The following is a 17,924-nucleotide window of genomic DNA, read 5'->3' on the forward strand; positions in this document are numbered from 1 at the left end:
GAAGCATCGGAATCTAAAACTGGACTAACAGGAGAGGTTCAAAACATAGAAAAAGAGAGTGTCAGTCCTCTTTTACTTAAGTCGGCATTGTGCCTCTTGTATTAAATTCGGATGCAATTTCTGTATTTCATCGTCAATAAGAAGGTCCATGGGATACAGTAAACCTGAAGTGAAGCATCGAAATCTGAAACTGGACTCACAGGAGAGGTTCAAATCATAGAAAGTGAGAGTGTGAGTCCTCTCGTACTTAAGTCGGCATTTTGCCTTTTTTATTACATTCGGATGCAATTTCTGTGTTTCATCGTCAATAAGAAGGTGCAAGGTATACAGTAAACCGGAAGTGAAGCATCGGATTCTAAAACTGGACTCACAGGAGAGGTTCAAATCATAGAAAGAGAGAGTGACAGGCCTCTTTCACATAGGTCGGCATTGTGACTTTTGTTTTAAATTCCGATGAAATTTCTGTGTTTCATCGTCAATAAGAAGGTCCTACGGATACAGTAAACCTGAAGTGAAGCATCGGAATCTAAAACTTGACTCACAGGAGAGGTTCATGTCATAGAAAGGGAGAGTGTCAGTCCTCTTGTACTTAAGTCGGTATTGTGCTTTTTGTATTAAATTCGGATGCCATTTGTGTATTCCATCGTCAATAAGAAGGTCCAGGGGATACAGTAAACCTGAAGTGAAGCAACGGAATCTAACACTGGACTCACAGGAGAGGTTCAAAAATCATAGAAAGTTAGAGTGTCAGTCATCTTGTACTTAAGTCGGCATTATGCCTTTTGAATTTAATTCCGATGCAATTTCTGTGTTTCATCGTTATTATGAAGGTACAAGGTATACAATAAACCTGAAGTGAAGCATCGGAATCAAAAACTGGAGGCACAGGAGAGGTTCAAATCATAGAGAGTTAGAGTGTCAGTCCTCATGTACTTAAGTCGGCATTGTGCCTTTTGAATTTGATTCCGATGCAATTACTGTGTTTCATCGTCAATAAGAAGGTGAGAGGTATACAGTAAACCTGAAGTGAAACATCGGAATGTAAAACTGGACTCACAGTAGAGGTTCAAATAATAGAAAGTTAGAGTGTCAGTCCTCTTGTACTTAAGTCGGCAATGTGCCTTTTGTATTAAATTCGGATGCAATTTCTGTATTTCATCGTCAATAAGAATGTCCAAGGGATACTAGTAAACCTGAAGTGAAGCATCGGAATCTAAAACTGGACTCACAGGGGAGGTTCAAATCATAGAAAGTTAGAGTGTCAGTCCTCTTGTACTTAAGTCGGCATTGTGCCTTTTGTATTTAATTCCGATGCAATTTTTGTGTTTCATCATCAATAAGACGGTGCAAGGTATACAGTAAACCTGAAGTGAACCATCGGTATCTAAAACTGGAATCACAAGAGAGGTTCAAATCATAGTAAGTGAGAGTGTCAGTCCTCTTGTACTTAAGTCGGCATTGCGCCATTTGTATTAAATTCCGAAGAAATCTCTGTGTTTCATCGTCAATAAGATAGTCCAAGGCATACAGTAAACCTGAAGTGAAGCATCGGAATCTAAAACTGGACTCACAGGAGAGGTTCAAATCACAGAAAGGGAGAGTGTCAGTCCTCTTTTACTTAAGTCGGCATTGTGCCTTTTGTATTAATTTCGGATGCAATGTCTGTGTTTCATCGTCAGTAAGAAGGTCCAAGGGATACAGTAAACCTGAAGTGAAGCATCGGAATCTAAAACTGGACTCACAGGAGACGTTCAAATCATAGAAAGTGAGAGTGTCATTCCTCTTTTACTTAAGTCGGCATTGTGCCTTTTGTATTAAATTCCGATGCAATTTCTGTGTTTCATCGTCAATGAGAAGGTCCAAGGGATACAGTAAACCTGAAGTGAAGCATCGGAATCCTAAACTGGACTCACAGGAGAGGTTCAAATCATAGAAAGGTAGAGTGTCAGTCCTCTTTTACTTAAGTCGGCATTGTGCCTTTTGTATTAAATTCGGATGCAATTTCTGTGTTTCATCGTCAATTAGAAGGTCCAAAGCATACAGTAAACCTGAAGTAAAGCATCGGAATCTAAAACTTGACTCACAGGAGAGGATCAAATCATAGATAGTTACAGTGTCAGTCCACTTGTACTTAAGTGGGCATTGTGCCTTTTGAGTTTAATTCCAATGCAATTACTGTGTTTCATCGTCAATAAGAAGGTGCAAGGTATACAGTAAACCTGAAGTGACGCATCGGAATCTAAAACTGGACTCACAGGAGAGTTTCAAATCATAGAAAGAGAGAGTGTCAATCCTCTTTTACTTAAGTCGGCATTGTGCCTTTTGTATTAAATTCCGATGCAATTTCTGTATTTCATCGTCAATACGAAGGTCCAAGGGACACTTTAAACCTCACATGACGCATCGGAATCTAAAACTGGACTCACAGGAGAGGTTCAAATCATAGAAAGAGAGAGTGTTAGTCCTCTTTTACTTAAGTCGGCATTGTGCATTTTGTATTAAATTCCAATGCAATTTCTGTGTTTCATCTTCAATAGGAAGGTCCAAGGGATACAGTAAACCTGAAGTGAAGCATCGGAATCTAAAACTGGACTAACAGGAGAAGATCCAATCATAGAAAGAGAGAGTGTCAGTCCACTTGTACTTAAGTCGGCATTGTGCCTTTTGAGTTTAATTCCGATGCAATTACTGTGTTTCATCGTCAATAAGAAGGTGCAAAGTATACAGTAAATCTGAAGTGACACATCGGAATCTAAAACTGGACTCACAGGAGAGGTTCAAATCATAGAAAGAGAGAGTGTCAGTCCTCTTTTACTTAAATCGGCATTGTGCCTTTTGTATTAAATTCGGATGCAATTTCTGTATTTCATCGTCAATACGAAGGTCCAAGGGACACTTTAAACCTGACGTGACGCATCGGAATCTAAAACTGGACTCACAGGAGAGGTTCAAATCAGAGAAAGAGAGAGTGTCAGTCCTCTTCTACTTAAGTCGGCATTGTGCATTTTGTATTAAATTCGGATGCAATTTCTGTGTTTCATCTTGAATGAGAAGGTCCAAGGGATACAGTAAGCCTGAAGTGAAGCATCGGAATCTAAAACTGGACTCACAGGAGAGGTTCAAATCATAGGAAGAGAGAGTGTCAGTTCGCTTGTACTTAAGTCGGCATTGTGCCTTTTGTATTGAATTCGGATGCAATTTCTGTGTTTCATCTTCAATAAGAAGGTGCAAGATATACAGTAAACATGAATGAAGCATCGGAATCTAAAACTGGACTCACAGGAGAGGTTCAAATCATAGAAAGAGAGAGTGTCAGTTCGCTTGTACTTAAGTCGGCATTGTGTCTTTTGTATTAAATTCGGATGCAATTTCTGTATTTCATCGTCAATAAGAAGGTCCAGGGGATACAGTAAACCTGAAGTGAGGCATCGGAATCTGAAACTGGACTTACTGGAGAGGTTCAAATCATAGTAAGAGAGAGTGTCAGTCCTCATTCACTTAAGTCGGCATTGTGCCTTTTGTACTAAATTCCGATGCAATTTCTGTGTTTCATCGTCAATAAGAAAGTCCAAGGGATACAGAAAAACCTGAAGTGAAGCATCGGAATCTAAAAGAGGACTCACAGGAGAGGTTCAAATCATAGAAAGAGAGAGTGTCAGTCCTCTTTTACTTAAGTCGGCATTGTGCCTTTTGTATTAAATTCGGATGCAATTTCTGTGTTTCATCATCAATAAGAAGGTCCAAGGGATACAGTTAACCTGAGGTGAAGCATCGGAATCTAAAACTGGACTAACAGGAGAAGATCAAATCATAGAGAGAGTGTCAGTCCACTTGTACTTAAGTCGGCATTGTGTCTTTTGAGTTTAATTCCGATGCAATTACTGTGTTTCATCGTCAATAAGAAGGTGCAAGGTATACAGTAAACCTGAAGTGACGCATCGGAATCTAAAACTGGACTCACAGGAGAGGTTCAAATCATACAAAGAGAGAGTGTCAGTCCTCTTTTACTTAAGTCGGCATTGTGCCTTTTGTATTAAATTCGGATGCAATTTCTGTATTTCATCGTCAATACGAAGGTCCAAGGGACACTTTAAACCTGACGTGACGCATCGGAATCTAAAACTGGACTCACAGGAGAGGTTCAAATCAGAGAAAGAGAGAGTGTCAGTCCTCTTTTACTTAAGTCGGCATTGTGCATTTTGTATTAAATTCGGATGCAATTTCTGTGTTTCATCTTCAATGAGAAGGTCCAAGGGATACAGTAAGCCTGAAGTGAAGCATCGGAATCTAAAACTGGACTCACAGGAGAGGTTCAAATCATAGAAAGAGAGAGTGTCAGTTCGCTTGTACTTAAGTCGGCATTGTGCCTTTTGTATTGAACTTGGATGCAATTTCTGTGTTTCATCATCAATAAGAAGGTGCGAGGTATACAGTAAACATAAAGTGAAGCATCGGAATCTAAAACTGGACTCACAGGAGAGGTTCAAATCATAGAAAGAGAGTCAGTCCTCTTTTACTTAAGTCGGCATTGTGCCTTTTGTATTAAATCCGGATGCAATTTCTGTGTTTCATCGTCAGTAAGAAGGTCCAAGGGATACAGTAAACCTGAAGTGATGCATCGGAATCTAAAACTGGACTCACAGGAGAGGTTCAAATCATAGAAAGTGAGAGTGTCGGTCCTCTTTTACTAAAGTCGGCATTGTGCGTTTTGTATTAAATTCCGATGCAATTTCTGTGTTTCATCGTCAATAAGAAGGTCCAAGGGATACAGTAAACCTGAAGTGAAGCATCGGAATCCAAAACTGGACTCACAGGAGAGGTTCAAATCATAGAAAGAGAGAGTGTCAGTCCTCTTTTACTTAAGTCGGCATTGTGCCCTTTGTATTGAATTCGGATGCAATTTCTGTGTTTCATCTTCAATAAGAAGGTCCAAGGGATACAGTAAACCTGTAGTCAAGCATAGGAATCTAAAACTGGAGTCACAGGAGAGGATGAAATCACAGAAAGAGAGAGTGTCAGTCCGCTACTACTTGAGTCGGCATTGTGCCTTTTGTATTAAATTCGGATGCAATTTCTGTATTTCATCGTCAATAAGAAGGTCCAGGGGATACAGTAAACCTGAAGTGAGGCATCGGAATCTGAAACTGGACTCACAGGAGAGGTTCAAATCATAGTAAGAGAGAGTGTCAGTCCTCTTTCACTTAAGTCGGCATTGTGCCTTTTGTACTAAGTTCCGATGCAATTTCTGTGTTTCATCGTCAATAAGAAAGTCCAAGGGATACAGTAAACCTGAAGTGAAGCATCGGAATCTAAAAGAGGACTCACAGGAGAGGTTCAAATCATAGAAAGAGAGAGTGTCAGTCCTCTTTTACTTAAGTCGGCATTGTGCCTTTTGTATTAAATTCGGATGCAATTTCTGTGTTTCATCATCAATAAGAAGGCCAAAGGGATACAGTAAACCTGAAGTGAAGCATCGGAATCTAAAACTGGACTCACAGGAGAAGATCAAATCATAGAAAGAGAGAGTGTCAGTCCGCTTGTACTTAAGTCGGCATTGTGCCTTGTGTATTAAATTCGGATGCAATTTCTGTATTTCATCGTCAATAAGATGGTCTAAAAGTTACAGTTTACCTGAAGTGAAGCATCGGAATCTAAAACTAGACTCACAGGAAACGTTCAAGTCATAGAAAGAGAGAATTTCAGTCCTCTTGTACTTATGTTGGCATTGTGCCTTTTGTATTAAATTCGGATGCAATTTCCGTGTTTCATCGTCAATTAGAAGGTCCAAAGCATACAGTAAACCTGAAGTAAAGCATCAGAATCTAAAACTGGACTCACAGGAGAGGATCAAATCATAGATAGTTACAGTGTCAGTCCACTTGTACTTAAGTGGGCATTGTGCCTTTTGAGTTTAATTCCGATGCAATAACTGTGTTTCATCGTCAATAAGAAGGTGCAAGGTATACAGTAAACCTGAAGGGACGAATCGGAATCTAAAACTGGACTCACAGGAGAGGTTCAAATCATAGAAAGAGAGAGTGTCAATCCTCTTTTACTTAAGTCGGCATTGTGCCTTTTGTATTAAATTCCGATGCAATTTCTGTATTTCATCGTCAATACGAATGTCCAAGGGACACTTTAAACCTCACATGACGCATCGGAATCTAAAACTGGACTCACAGGAGAGGTTCAAATCATAGAAAGAGAGAGTGTTAGTCCTCTTTTACTTAAGTCGGCATTGTGCATTTTGTATTAAATTCCGATGCAATTTCTGTGTTTCATCTTCAATAAGAAGGTCCAAGGGATACAGTAAACCTGAAGTGAAGCATCGGAATCTAAAACTGGACTCACAGGAGAGGTTCAAATCATAGAAAGAGAGAGTGTCAGTTCGCTTGTACTTAAGTCGGCATTGTGCCTTTTGTAATGAATTCGGATGCAATTTCTGTGTTTCATCGTCAATAAGAAGGTCCAAGGGATACAGTAAACCTGAAGTGAAGCATCGGAATCTGAAACTGGACTCACAGGAGAGGTTCAAATCATAGAAATTTAAAGTGTCAGTCCTCTTGTACTTTAGTCGGTATTGTGCCTTTTGTATTAAATTTGGATGCAAACTCTGTGTTTCATCGTCAATAAGAATGTCCAAGGGATACAGTAAACCTGAAGTGAAGCATCGGAATCTGAAACTGGACTCACAGGAGGGGTTCAAAACATAGAAAGTGAGAGTGTCAGTCCTCTTTTACTTACGTCGGCATTGTGCTTTTTGTATTAAATTCCGATGCAATTTCTGTGTTTCATCGTCAATAGGAAGGTGCAAGGTATACAGTAAACCTGAAGTGAAGCATCGGAATCTAAAACTGAACTCACAGGAGAGGTTCAAATCATAGAAAGTGAGAGTGCCAGTCCTCTTGTACTTAAGTCGGCATTGTGCCTTTTGTACTAAATTCGGATGCAATTTCTGTGTTTCATCGTCAATAAGAAGGTGCAAGGTATACAGTAAACCTGAAGTGAAGCATCGGAATCTAAAACTGAACTCACAGGAGAGGTCCAAATCATAGACAGTTAGAGTGTCAGTCCTCTTGTACTTAAGTCGGCATTGTGCCTTTTGAATTTAATTCCGATGCAATTTCTGTGTTTCATCGTCAATAAGAAGGTGCAAGGTATACAGTAAACCTGAAGTGAAGCATCGGAATCCAAAACTGGACTCACAGGAGAGGTTCAAATCATAGAAAGAGAGAGTGTCAATCCTCTTTTTTAAAAGTCGGCATTGGCCTTTAGTATTAAATTCGGATGCAATTTCTGTGTTTCATTGTCAATAAGAAGGTCCAGGGGATACAGTAAACCTGAAGTGAAGCATCGGAATCTAAAACTGGACTCACAGGAGAGGTTCAAAGCATAGAAAGTTAGTGTGTCAGTCCTCTTGTACTTAAGTCGTCATTGTTCCTTTTTTGTATTAAATTCGGATGCAAACTCTGTGTTTCATCGTCAACAAGAAGGTCCAAGGGATACAGTAAACCTGAAGTGAAGCATCGGAATCTAAAACTGGACTCACAGGAGAGGTTCAAATCATAGATAGTGAGAGTGGCAGTCCTCTTGTACTTATGTCTTCATTGTGCCTTTTGTATTAAATTCCGATGCAATTTCTGTGGTTCATCGTCAATAAGAAGGTGCAAGGTATACAGTGAACCTGAAGTGACCCGTCAGAGTCTAAAACTGGACTCACAGGACAGGTTCAAATCATAGAAAATGAGAGTGTCAGTCTTCTTTTACTTAAGTCGGCATTGTGCCTTTTGTATTAAATTCGAAAGCAATTCCTGTGTTTCATCGTCAATAAGAAGGTCCAAGGGATACAGTAAACCTGAAGTGAAGCATCGGAATCTAAAACAAGACTCACAGGAGAGGTTCAAATCATAGAAAGTGAGAGTGTCAGTCCTCTTGTACTTAAGTCGTCATTGTGCCTTTTGTATTAAATTCGGATGCAAACTCTGTGTTTCATCGTCAATAAGAAGGTCCATGGGATACAGTAAACCTGAAGTGAAGCATCGGAATCTAAAACTGGACTCACAGGAGAGGTTCAAAACATAGACAGTTAGTGTGTCAGTCATCTTGTACTTAAGTCGGCATTGTGCCTTTTGAATTTAATTCCGATGCAATATCTGAGTTTTATCGTCAATAAGACGGTGCATGGTATACAGTAAACCTGAAGTGAAGCATTGGAATCCAAAACTGGACTCACAGGAGAGGTTCAAATCATAGAAAGTGAGAGTGTTAGTCCTCTAGTTCTTAAGTCGGCATTGTGCCATTTGTATTAAATTCGGATGCAATTTCTGTATTTCATCGTCAATACGAAGGTCCAAGGGACACTTTAAACCTCACATGACGCATCGGAATCTAAAACTGGACTCACAGGAGAGGTTCAAATCATAGAAAGAGAGAGAGTTAGTCCTCTTTTACTTAAGTCGGCATTGTGCATTTTGTATTAAATTCCGATGCAATTTCTGTGTTTCATCTTCAATAAGAAGGTCCAAGGGATACAGTAAACCTGAAGTGAAGCATCGGAATCTAAAACTGGACTCACAGGAGAGGTTCAAATCATAGAAAGGGAGAGTGTCAGTTCGCTTGTACTTAAGTCGGCATTGTGCCTTTTGTATTGAATTCGGAATGCAATTTCTGTGTTTCATCGTCAATAAGAAGGTCCAAGGGATACAGTAAACCTGAAGTGAAGCATCGGAATCTGAAACTGGACTCACAGGAGAGGTTCAAATCATAGAAATTTAAAGTGTCAGTCCTCTTGTACTTTAGTCGGTATTGTGCCTTTTGTATTAGATTTGGATGCAAACTCTGTGTTTCATCGTCAATAAGAATGTCCAAGGGATACAGTAAACCTGAAGTGAAGCATCGGAATCTGAAACTGGACTCACAGGAGGGGTTCAAAACATAGAAAGTGAGAGTGTCAGTCCTCTTTTACTTAAGTCGGCATTGTGCCTTTTGTATTAAATTCCGATGCAATTTCTGTGTTTCATCGTCAATAAGAAGGTCCAGGGAATACAGTAAACTTGAAGTGAAGCATCGGAATCTAAAACTGGACTCACAGGAGAGGTTCAAAGCATAGAAAGTTAGAGTGTCAGTCCTCTTGTACTTAAGTCGTCATTGTGCCTTTTGTATTAAATTCGGATGCAAACTCTGTGTTTCATCGTAAATAAGAAGGTCCAAGGGATACAGTAAACCTGAAGTGAAGCATCGGAATCTAAAACTGGAGTCACAGGAGAGGTTCAAATCATAGAAAGTGAGAGTGTCAGTCCTCTTGTACTTAAGTCGGCATTGTGCCTTTTGTATTAACTTCGGATGCAATTTTTGTGTTTCATCGTCAATAAGAAGGTCCAAGGGATACAGTAAACCTGAAGTGAAGCATCGGAATCTAAAACTGGACTCACAGGAGAGGTTCAAAGCATAGAAAGTTAGAGTGTCAGTCCTCTTGTACTTAAGTCGTCATTGTTCCTTATTTGTATTAAATTCGGATGCAAACTCTGTGTTTCATCGTCAATAAGAAGGTGCAAGGGATACAGTAAACCTGAAGTGAAGCATCGGAATCTAAAACTGGACTCACAGGAGAGGTTCAAAACATTGAAAGAGAGAGTGTCAGTCCGCTATTACTTAAGTTGGCATTGTGACTTTTGTATCAAATTCCGATGCAATTTCTGTGTTTCATCGCCAATACGAAGGTGCAAGGTATACAGTAAACCTGAAGTGAAGCATCCGAATTTAAAACTGGACTCACAGGAGAGGTTCAAATCATAGAAAACGAGAGTGTCAGTCCTCTTGAACTTAAGTCGGCATTGTGCCTTTTGTATTAAATTCGGATACAATTTCTGTGTTTCATCGTCAGTAAGATGGTACAAGGGATACAGTAAACCTGAAGTCAAGCATCGGAATCTAAAACTGGACTCACAGGAGAGGATCAAATCATAGATAGTTAGAGTGTCAGTCCTCTTGTTCTTAAGTCGGCATTGTGCCTTCTGAATTTAATCACAATGCAATTTCTGTGTTTCATCGTCAATATGAAGGTGTAAGGTATGCAGTAAACCTGAAGTGAAGCATCGGAATCTAAAACTGGAGTCACAGGAGAGGTTCAAATCATAGAAAGTGAGAGTGTCAGTCCTCTTGTACTTAAGTCGGCATTGTGCCTTTTGTATTAACGTCGGATGCAATTTTTGTGTTTCATCGTCAATAAGAAGGTCCAAGGGATACAGTAAACCTGAAGTGAAGCATCGGAATCTAAAACTGGACTCACAGGAGAGGTTCAAAGCATAGAAAGTTAGAGTGTCAGTCCTCTTGTACTTAAGTCGTCATTGTTCCTTTTTTGTATTAAATTCGGATGCAAACTCTGTGTTTCATCGTCAATAAGAAGGTGCAAGGTATACAGTAAACCTGAAGTGAAGCATCGGAATCTAAAACTGGACTCACAGGAGGGGTTCAAATCATAGAAAGAGAGAGTGTCAATCCTCTTTTACTTAAGTCGACATTGTGCCTTTCGTATTAAATTCGGATGCAATTTCTGTATTTCATCGTTAATAAGAAGGTCCAAGGGATACATTAAACATGAAGTGAAGTATCGGAATCTAAAACTGGACCCACAGGAGACGTTCACATCATAGAAAGTGAGAGTGGCAGTCCTCTTGTACTTATGTCGGCATTGTGCCTTTTGTATTAAATTCCGATGCAATTTCTGTGGTTCACCGTCAATAAGAAGGTGCAAGGTATACAGTAAACCTGAAGTGACCCGTCAGAGTCTAAAACTGGACTCACAGGACAGGTTCAAATCATAGAAAATGAGAGTGTCAGTCTTCTTTTACTTAAGTGGGCATTGTGCCTTTTGTATTAAATTCGAAAGCAATTCCTGTGTTTCATCGTCAATAAGAAGGTCCAAGGGATACAGTAAACCTGAAGTGAAGCATCGGAATCTAAAACAAGACTCACAGGAGAGGTTCAAATCATAGAAAGTGAGAGTGTCAGTCCTCTTGTACTTAAGTCGGCATTGTGCCTTTTGTATTAAGTTCGGATGCAATTTTTGTGTTTCATCGTCAATAAGAAGGTCCAAGGGACACAGTAAACCTGAAGTGAAGCATCGTAATCTAAAACTGGACTCACAGGAGAGGTTCAAATCATAGATAGTGAGAGAGTCAGTCCTCTTGTACTTAAGTCGGCATTGTGCCTTTTGTATTAAATTCGAATTCAATTTTTGTGTTTCATCGTCAATAAGAAGGTCCAAGGGATACAGTAAACCTGAAGTGAAGCATCGGAATCTAAAACTGAACTCACAGGAGAGGTTCAAATCATAGAGAGTTAGAGTGTCAGTCCTCTTGTACTTAAGTCGGCATTGTGAATTTTGAATTTAATTCCGATGCAATTTCTGTGTTTCATCGTCAATTAGAAGGTGCAAGGTATACAGTAAACCTGAAGTGAAGCATCGGAATCTAAAACTGGACTCACAGGAGGGGTTCAAATCATAGAAAGAGAGAGTGTCAATCCTCTTTTACTTAAGTCGACATTGTGCCTTTCGTATTAAATTCGGATGCAATTTCTGTATTTCATCGTTAATAAGAAGGTCCAAGGGATACATTAAACATGAAGTGAAGTATCGGAATCTAAAACTGGACCCACAGGAGACGTTCACATCATAGAAAGTGAGAGTGGCAGTCCTCTTGTACTTATGTCGGCATTGTGCCTTTTGTACTAAATTCCGATGCAATTTCTGTGGTTCATCGTCAATAAGAAGGTGCAAGGTATACAGTAAACCTGAAGTGACCCGTCAGAGTCTAAAACTGGACTCACAGGACAGGTTCAAATCATAGAAAATGAGAGTGTCAGTCTTCTTTTACTTAAGTCGGCATTGTGCCTTTTGTATTAAATTCGAAAGCAATTCCTGTGTTTCATCGTCAATAAGAAGGTCCAAGGGATACAGTAAACCTGAAGTGAAGCATCGGAATCTAAAACTGGACTCACAGGAGAGGTTCAAATCATAGAAAGAGAGAGTGTCAGTTCGCTTGTACTTAAGTCGGCATTGTGCCTTTTGTATTGAATTCGGATGCAATTTCTGTGTTTCATCGTCAATAAGAAGGTCCAAGGGATACAGTAAACCTGAAGTGAAGCATCGGAATCTGAAACTGGACTCACAGGAGAGGTTCAAATCATAGAAATTTAAAGTGTCAGTCCTCTTGTACTTTAGTCGGTATTGTGCCTTTTGTATTAAATTTGGATGCAAACTCTGTGTTTCATCGTCAATAAGAATGTCCAAGGGATACAGTAAACCTGAAGTGAAGCATCGGAATCTGAAACTGGACTCACAGGAGGGGTTCAAAACATAGAAAGTGAGAGTGTCAGTCCTCTTTTACTTAAGTTGGCATTGTGCCTTTTGTATTAAATTCCGATGCAATTTCTGTGTTTCATCGTCAATATGGAGGGTCAAGGTATACAGTAGACCTGAAGTGAAGCGTCGAAATTTAAAACTGGGCTCACAGGAGAGGTTCAAATCATAGAAAGAGAGAGTGTCAGTCCTCTTTTACTTAAGTCGGCATTGTGCTTTTTGTATTAAATTCCGATGCAATTTCTGTGTTTCGTCGTCAACAAGAAGGTCCAAGGGATACAGTAAACCTGAAGTGAAGCTTCGGAATCTAAAACTGGACTCACAGGAGAGGTTCAAATCATAGAAAGAGAGAGTGTCAGTCCTCATTTACTTAAGTCGGCATTGTGCCTTTTGTATTAAATTCGGATGCAATTTCTGTGTTTCATCTTAAATAAGAATGTCCAATGGATACAGTAAACCTGAAGTGAAGCATCGGAATCTGAAACTGGACTCCCAGTAGAGGTTCAAATCATAGAAAGTGAGAGTGTCAGTCCTCTTTTACTTAAGTCGGCAATGTGCTTTTTGTATTAAATTCCGATGCAAATTCTGTGTTTCATCGTCAATAAGAAGGTGCAAGGTATACAGTAAACCTGAAGTGAAGCATCGGAATCTAAAACTGAACTCACAGGAGAGGTTCAAATCATAGAAAGTGAGAGTGTCAGTCCTCTTGTACTTAAGTCGGCATTGTGCCTTTTGTACTAAATTCGGATGCAATTTCTGTGTTTCATCGTCAATAAGAAGGTGCAAGGTATACAGTAAACCTGAAGTGAAGCATCGGAATCTAAAACTGAACTCACAGGAGAGGTTCAAATCATAGAGAGTTAGAGTGTCAGTCCTCTTGTACTTAAGTCGGCATTGTGCCTTTTGAATTTAATTCCGATGCAATTTCTGTGTTTCATCGTCAATAAGAAGGTGCAAGGTATACAGTAAACCTGATGTGAAGCATCGGAATCCAAAACTGGACTCACAGGAGAGGTTCAAATCATAGAAAGAGAGAGTGTCAATCCTCTTTTATAAAAGTCGGCATTGGCCTTTAGTATTAAATTCGGATGCAATTTCTGTGTTTCATCGTCAATAAGAAGGTCCAGGGGATACAGTAAACTTGAAGTGAAGCATCGGAATCTAAAACTGGACTCACAGGAGAGGTTCAAAGCATAGAAAGTTAGAGTGTCAGTCCTCTTGTACTTAAGTCGTCATTGTGCCTTTTGTATTAAATTCGGATGCAAACTCTGTGTTTCATCGTCAATAAGAAGGTCCAAGGGATACAGTAAACCTGAAGTGAAGCATCGGAATCTAAAACTGGAGTCACAGGAGAGGTTCAAATCATAGAAAGAGAGAGTGTCAGTCCTCTTTTACTTAAGTCGGCATTGTGCCTTTTGTATTAACTTCGGATGCAATTTTTGTGTTTCATCGTCAATAAGAAGGTCCAAGGGATACAGTAAACCTGAAGTGAAGCATCGGAATCTAAAACTGGACTCACAGGAGAGGTTCAAAGCATAGAAATTTAGAGTGTCAGTCCTCTTGTACTTAAGTCGTCATTGTTCCTTTTTTGTATTAAATTCGGATGCAAACTCTGTGTTTCATCGTCAATAAGAAGGTGCAAGGGATACAGTAAACCTGAAGTGAAGCATCGGAATCTAAAACTGGACTCACAGGAGAGGTTCAAAACATTGAAAGTGAGAGTGTCAGTCCGCTTTTACTTAAGTTGGCATTGTGACTTTTGTATCAAATTCCGATGCAATTTCTGTGTTTCATCGTCAATACGAAGGTGCAAGGTATACAGTAAACCTGAAGTGAAGCATCGGAATTTAAAACTGGACTCACAGGAGAGGTTCAAATCATAGAAAACGAGAGTGTCAGTCCTCTTGTACTTAAGTCGGCATTGTGCCTTTTGTATTAAATTCGGATACAATTTCTGTGTTTCATCATCAGTAAGATGGTACAAGGGATACAGTAAACCTGAAGTGAAGCATCGGAATCTAAAACTGGACTCACAGGAGAGGAACAAATCATAGATAGTTAGAGTGTCAGTCCTCCTGTTCTTAAGTCGGCATTGTGCCTTTTGAATTTAATCCCGATGCATTTTCTGTGTTTCATCGTCAATATGAAGGTGTAAGGTATGCAGTAAACCTGAAGTGAAGCATTCGAATCTAAAACTGGAGTCTCAGGAGAGGTTCAAATCATAGAAAGTGAGAGTGTCAGTCCTCTTGTACTTAAGCCGGCATTGTGCCTTTTGTATTAACGTCGGATGCAATTTTTGTGTTTCATCGTCAATAAGAAGGTCCAAGGGATACAGTAAACCTGAAGTGAAGCATCGGAATCTAAAACTGGACTCACAGGAGAGGTTCAAAGCATAGAAAGTTAGAGTGTCAGTCCTCTTGTACTTAAGTCGTCATTGTTCCTTTTTTGTATTAAATTCGGATGCAAACTCTGTGTTTCATCGTCAATAAGAAGGTGCAAGGGATACAGTAAACCTGAAGTGAAGCATCGGAATCTAAAACTGGACTCACAGGAGAGGTTCAAAACATTGAAAGTGAGAGTGTCAGTCCGCTTTTACTTAAGTTGGCATTGTGACTTTTGTATCAAATTCCGATGCAATTTCTGTGTTTCATCGTCAATACGAAGGTGCAAGGTATACAGTAAACCTGAAGTGAAGCATCGGAATTTAAAACTGGACTCACAGGAGAGGTTCAAATCATAGAAAACGAGAGTGTCAGTCCTCTTGTACTTAAGTCGGCATTGTGCCTTTTGTATTAAATTCGGATACAATTTCTGTGTTTCATCGTCAGTAAGATGGTACAAGGGATACAGTAAACCTGAAGTGAAGCATCGGAATCTAAAACTGGACTCACAGGAGAGGATCAAATCATAGATAGTTAGAGTGTCAGTCCTCTTGTTCTTAAGTCGGCATTGTGCCTTTTGAATTTAATCCCGATGCAATTTCTGTGTTTCATCGTCAATATGAAGGTGTAAGGTATGCAGTAAACCTGAAGTGAAGCATCGGAATCTAAAACTGAACTGACAGGAGATGCTCAAATCATAGAGAGTTAGAGTGTCAGTCCTCTTGTACTTAAGTCGGCATTGTGAATTTTGAATTTAATTCCAATGCAATTTCTGTGTTTCATCGTCAATAAGAAGGTGCAAGGTATACAGTAAACCTGAAGTGAAGCATCGGAATCTAAAACTGGACTCACAGGAGAGGTTCACATCATACAAAGTGAGAGTGTCAGACCTCTTGTACTTATGTCGGCATTGTGCCTTTTGTATTAAATTCCGATGCAATTTCTGTGGTTCATCGTCAATAGGAAGGTGCAAGGTATACAGTTAACCTGATGTGACCCGTCGGAATCTAAAACTAGACTCACAGGACAGGTTCAAATCATAGAAAATGAGAGTGTCAGTATTCTTTCACTTAAGTCGGCATTGTGCCTTTTGTATTAAATTCGGAAGCAATTTCTGTGTTTCATCGTCAATAAGAAGGTCCAAGGCATACAGTAAACCTGAAGTGAAGCATCGGAATCTAAAACTGGACTCACAGGAGAGGTTCAAATCATAGATAGTGAGAGAGTCAGTCCTCTTGTACTTAAGTCGGCATTGTGTCTTTTGTATTAAATTCGAATGCAATTTTTGTGTTTCATCGTCAATAAGAAGGTCCAAGGGATACAGTAAACCTGAAGTGAAGCATCGGAATCTAAAACTGGACTCACAGGAGAGGTTGAAAGCATAGAAAGTTAGAGTGTCAGTCCTCTTGTACTTAAGTCGTCATTGTGCCTTTTGTATTCAATTCGGATGCAAACTCTGTGTTTCATCGTCAAAAAGAAGGTCCAAGGGATACAGTAAACCTGAAGTGAAGCATCGGAATCTAAAACTGGAGTCACTGGAGAGGTTCAAATCATAGAAAGTGAGAGTGTCAGTCCTCTTGTACTAAAGTCGGCATTGTGCCTTTTGTATTAACTTCGGATGCAATTTTTGTGTTTCATCGTCAATAAGAAGGTCCAAGGGATACAGTAAACCTGAAGTGAAGCATCGGAATCTAAAACTGGACTCACAGGAGAGGTTCAAAGCATAGAAAGTTAGACTGTCAGTCCTCTTGTACTTAAGTCGTCATTGTGCCTTTTGTAATAAATTCGGATGCAAACTCTGTGTTTCATCGTCAATAAGAAGGTCCAAGGGATACAGTAAACCTGAAGTGAAGCATCGGAATCTAAAACTGGACTCACAGGAGAGGTTCAAAACATAGACAGTTAGTGTGTCAGTCCTCTTGTACTAAAGTCGGCATTGTGCCTTTTGTATTAAATTCGGATGCAATTTCTGTGTCTCGTCGTCAATAAGAAGGTCCAAGGTATACAGTAAACCTGAAGTGAAGCATCGGAATCTAAAACTGGACTCACAGGAGAGGTTCAAATCACAGAAAGTGAGAGTGCCAGTCCTCTTTTACCTAAGTCGGCATTATGCCTTTTGTATTAAATTCGGATGCAATTTCTGTGTTTCATTGTTAACAAGAAGGTACAAGGGATACAGTAAACCTGAAGTAAAGCATCGGAAACTAAAACTGGACTCACAGCAGAGGTCCAAATCATAGAAAGTTAGAGTGTCAGTCCTCTTGTACTTATGTCGGCATTGTGACTTTTGAATTTAATTCCGATGCAATTTCTGTGTTTCATCGTCAATAAGAAGGTGCAAGGGATACAGTAAACCTGAAGTGAAGCTTCGGAATCTAAAACTGGACTCACAGGAAAGACTCAAATCATAGAAAGTTAGAGTGTCAGTCGTCTTGTACTTAAGTCGGCACTGTGCCTTTTGAATTTAATTCCGATGCAATATCTGTGTTTCATCGTCAATAAGACGGTGCAAGGTATACAGTAAACCTGAAGTGAAGCATCGCAATCCAAAACGGGACTCACAGGAGAGGTTCAAATCATAGAAAGTGAGAGTGTCAGTCCTCCTGTTCTTAAGTCGGCATTGTGCCTTTTGAATTTAATCCCGATGCATTTTCTGTGTTTCATCGTCAATATGAAGGTGTAAGGTATGCAGTAAACCTGAAGTGAAGCATTCGAATCTAAAACTGGAGTCTCAGGAGAGGTTCAAATCATAGAAAGTGAGAGTGTCAGTCCTCTTGTACTTAAGCCGGCATTGTGCCTTTTGTATTAACGTCGGATGCAATTTTTGTGTTTCATCGTCAATAAGAAGGTCCAAGGGATACAGTAAACCTGAAGTGAAGCATCGGAATCTAAAACTGGACTCACAGGAGAGGTTCAAAGCATAGAAAGTTAGAGTGTCAGTCCTCTTGTACTTAAGTCGTCATTGTTCCTTTTTTGTATTAAATTCGGATGCAAACTCTGTGTTTCATCGTCAATAAGAAGGTGCAAGGGATACAGTAAACCTAAAGTGAAGCATCGGAATCTAAAACTGGACTCACAGGAGAGGTTCAAAACATTGAAAGTGAGAGTGTCAGTCCGCTTTTACTTAAGTTGGCATTGTGACTTTTGTATCAAATTCCGATGCAATTTCTGTGTTTCATCGT

The sequence above is a fragment of the Schistocerca serialis genome, unplaced genomic scaffold, assembly GCF_023864345.2.
Source record: "Schistocerca serialis cubense isolate TAMUIC-IGC-003099 unplaced genomic scaffold, iqSchSeri2.2 HiC_scaffold_1393, whole genome shotgun sequence".
NCBI classification, from domain to species: Eukaryota; Metazoa; Arthropoda; class Insecta; order Orthoptera; family Acrididae; genus Schistocerca; species Schistocerca serialis.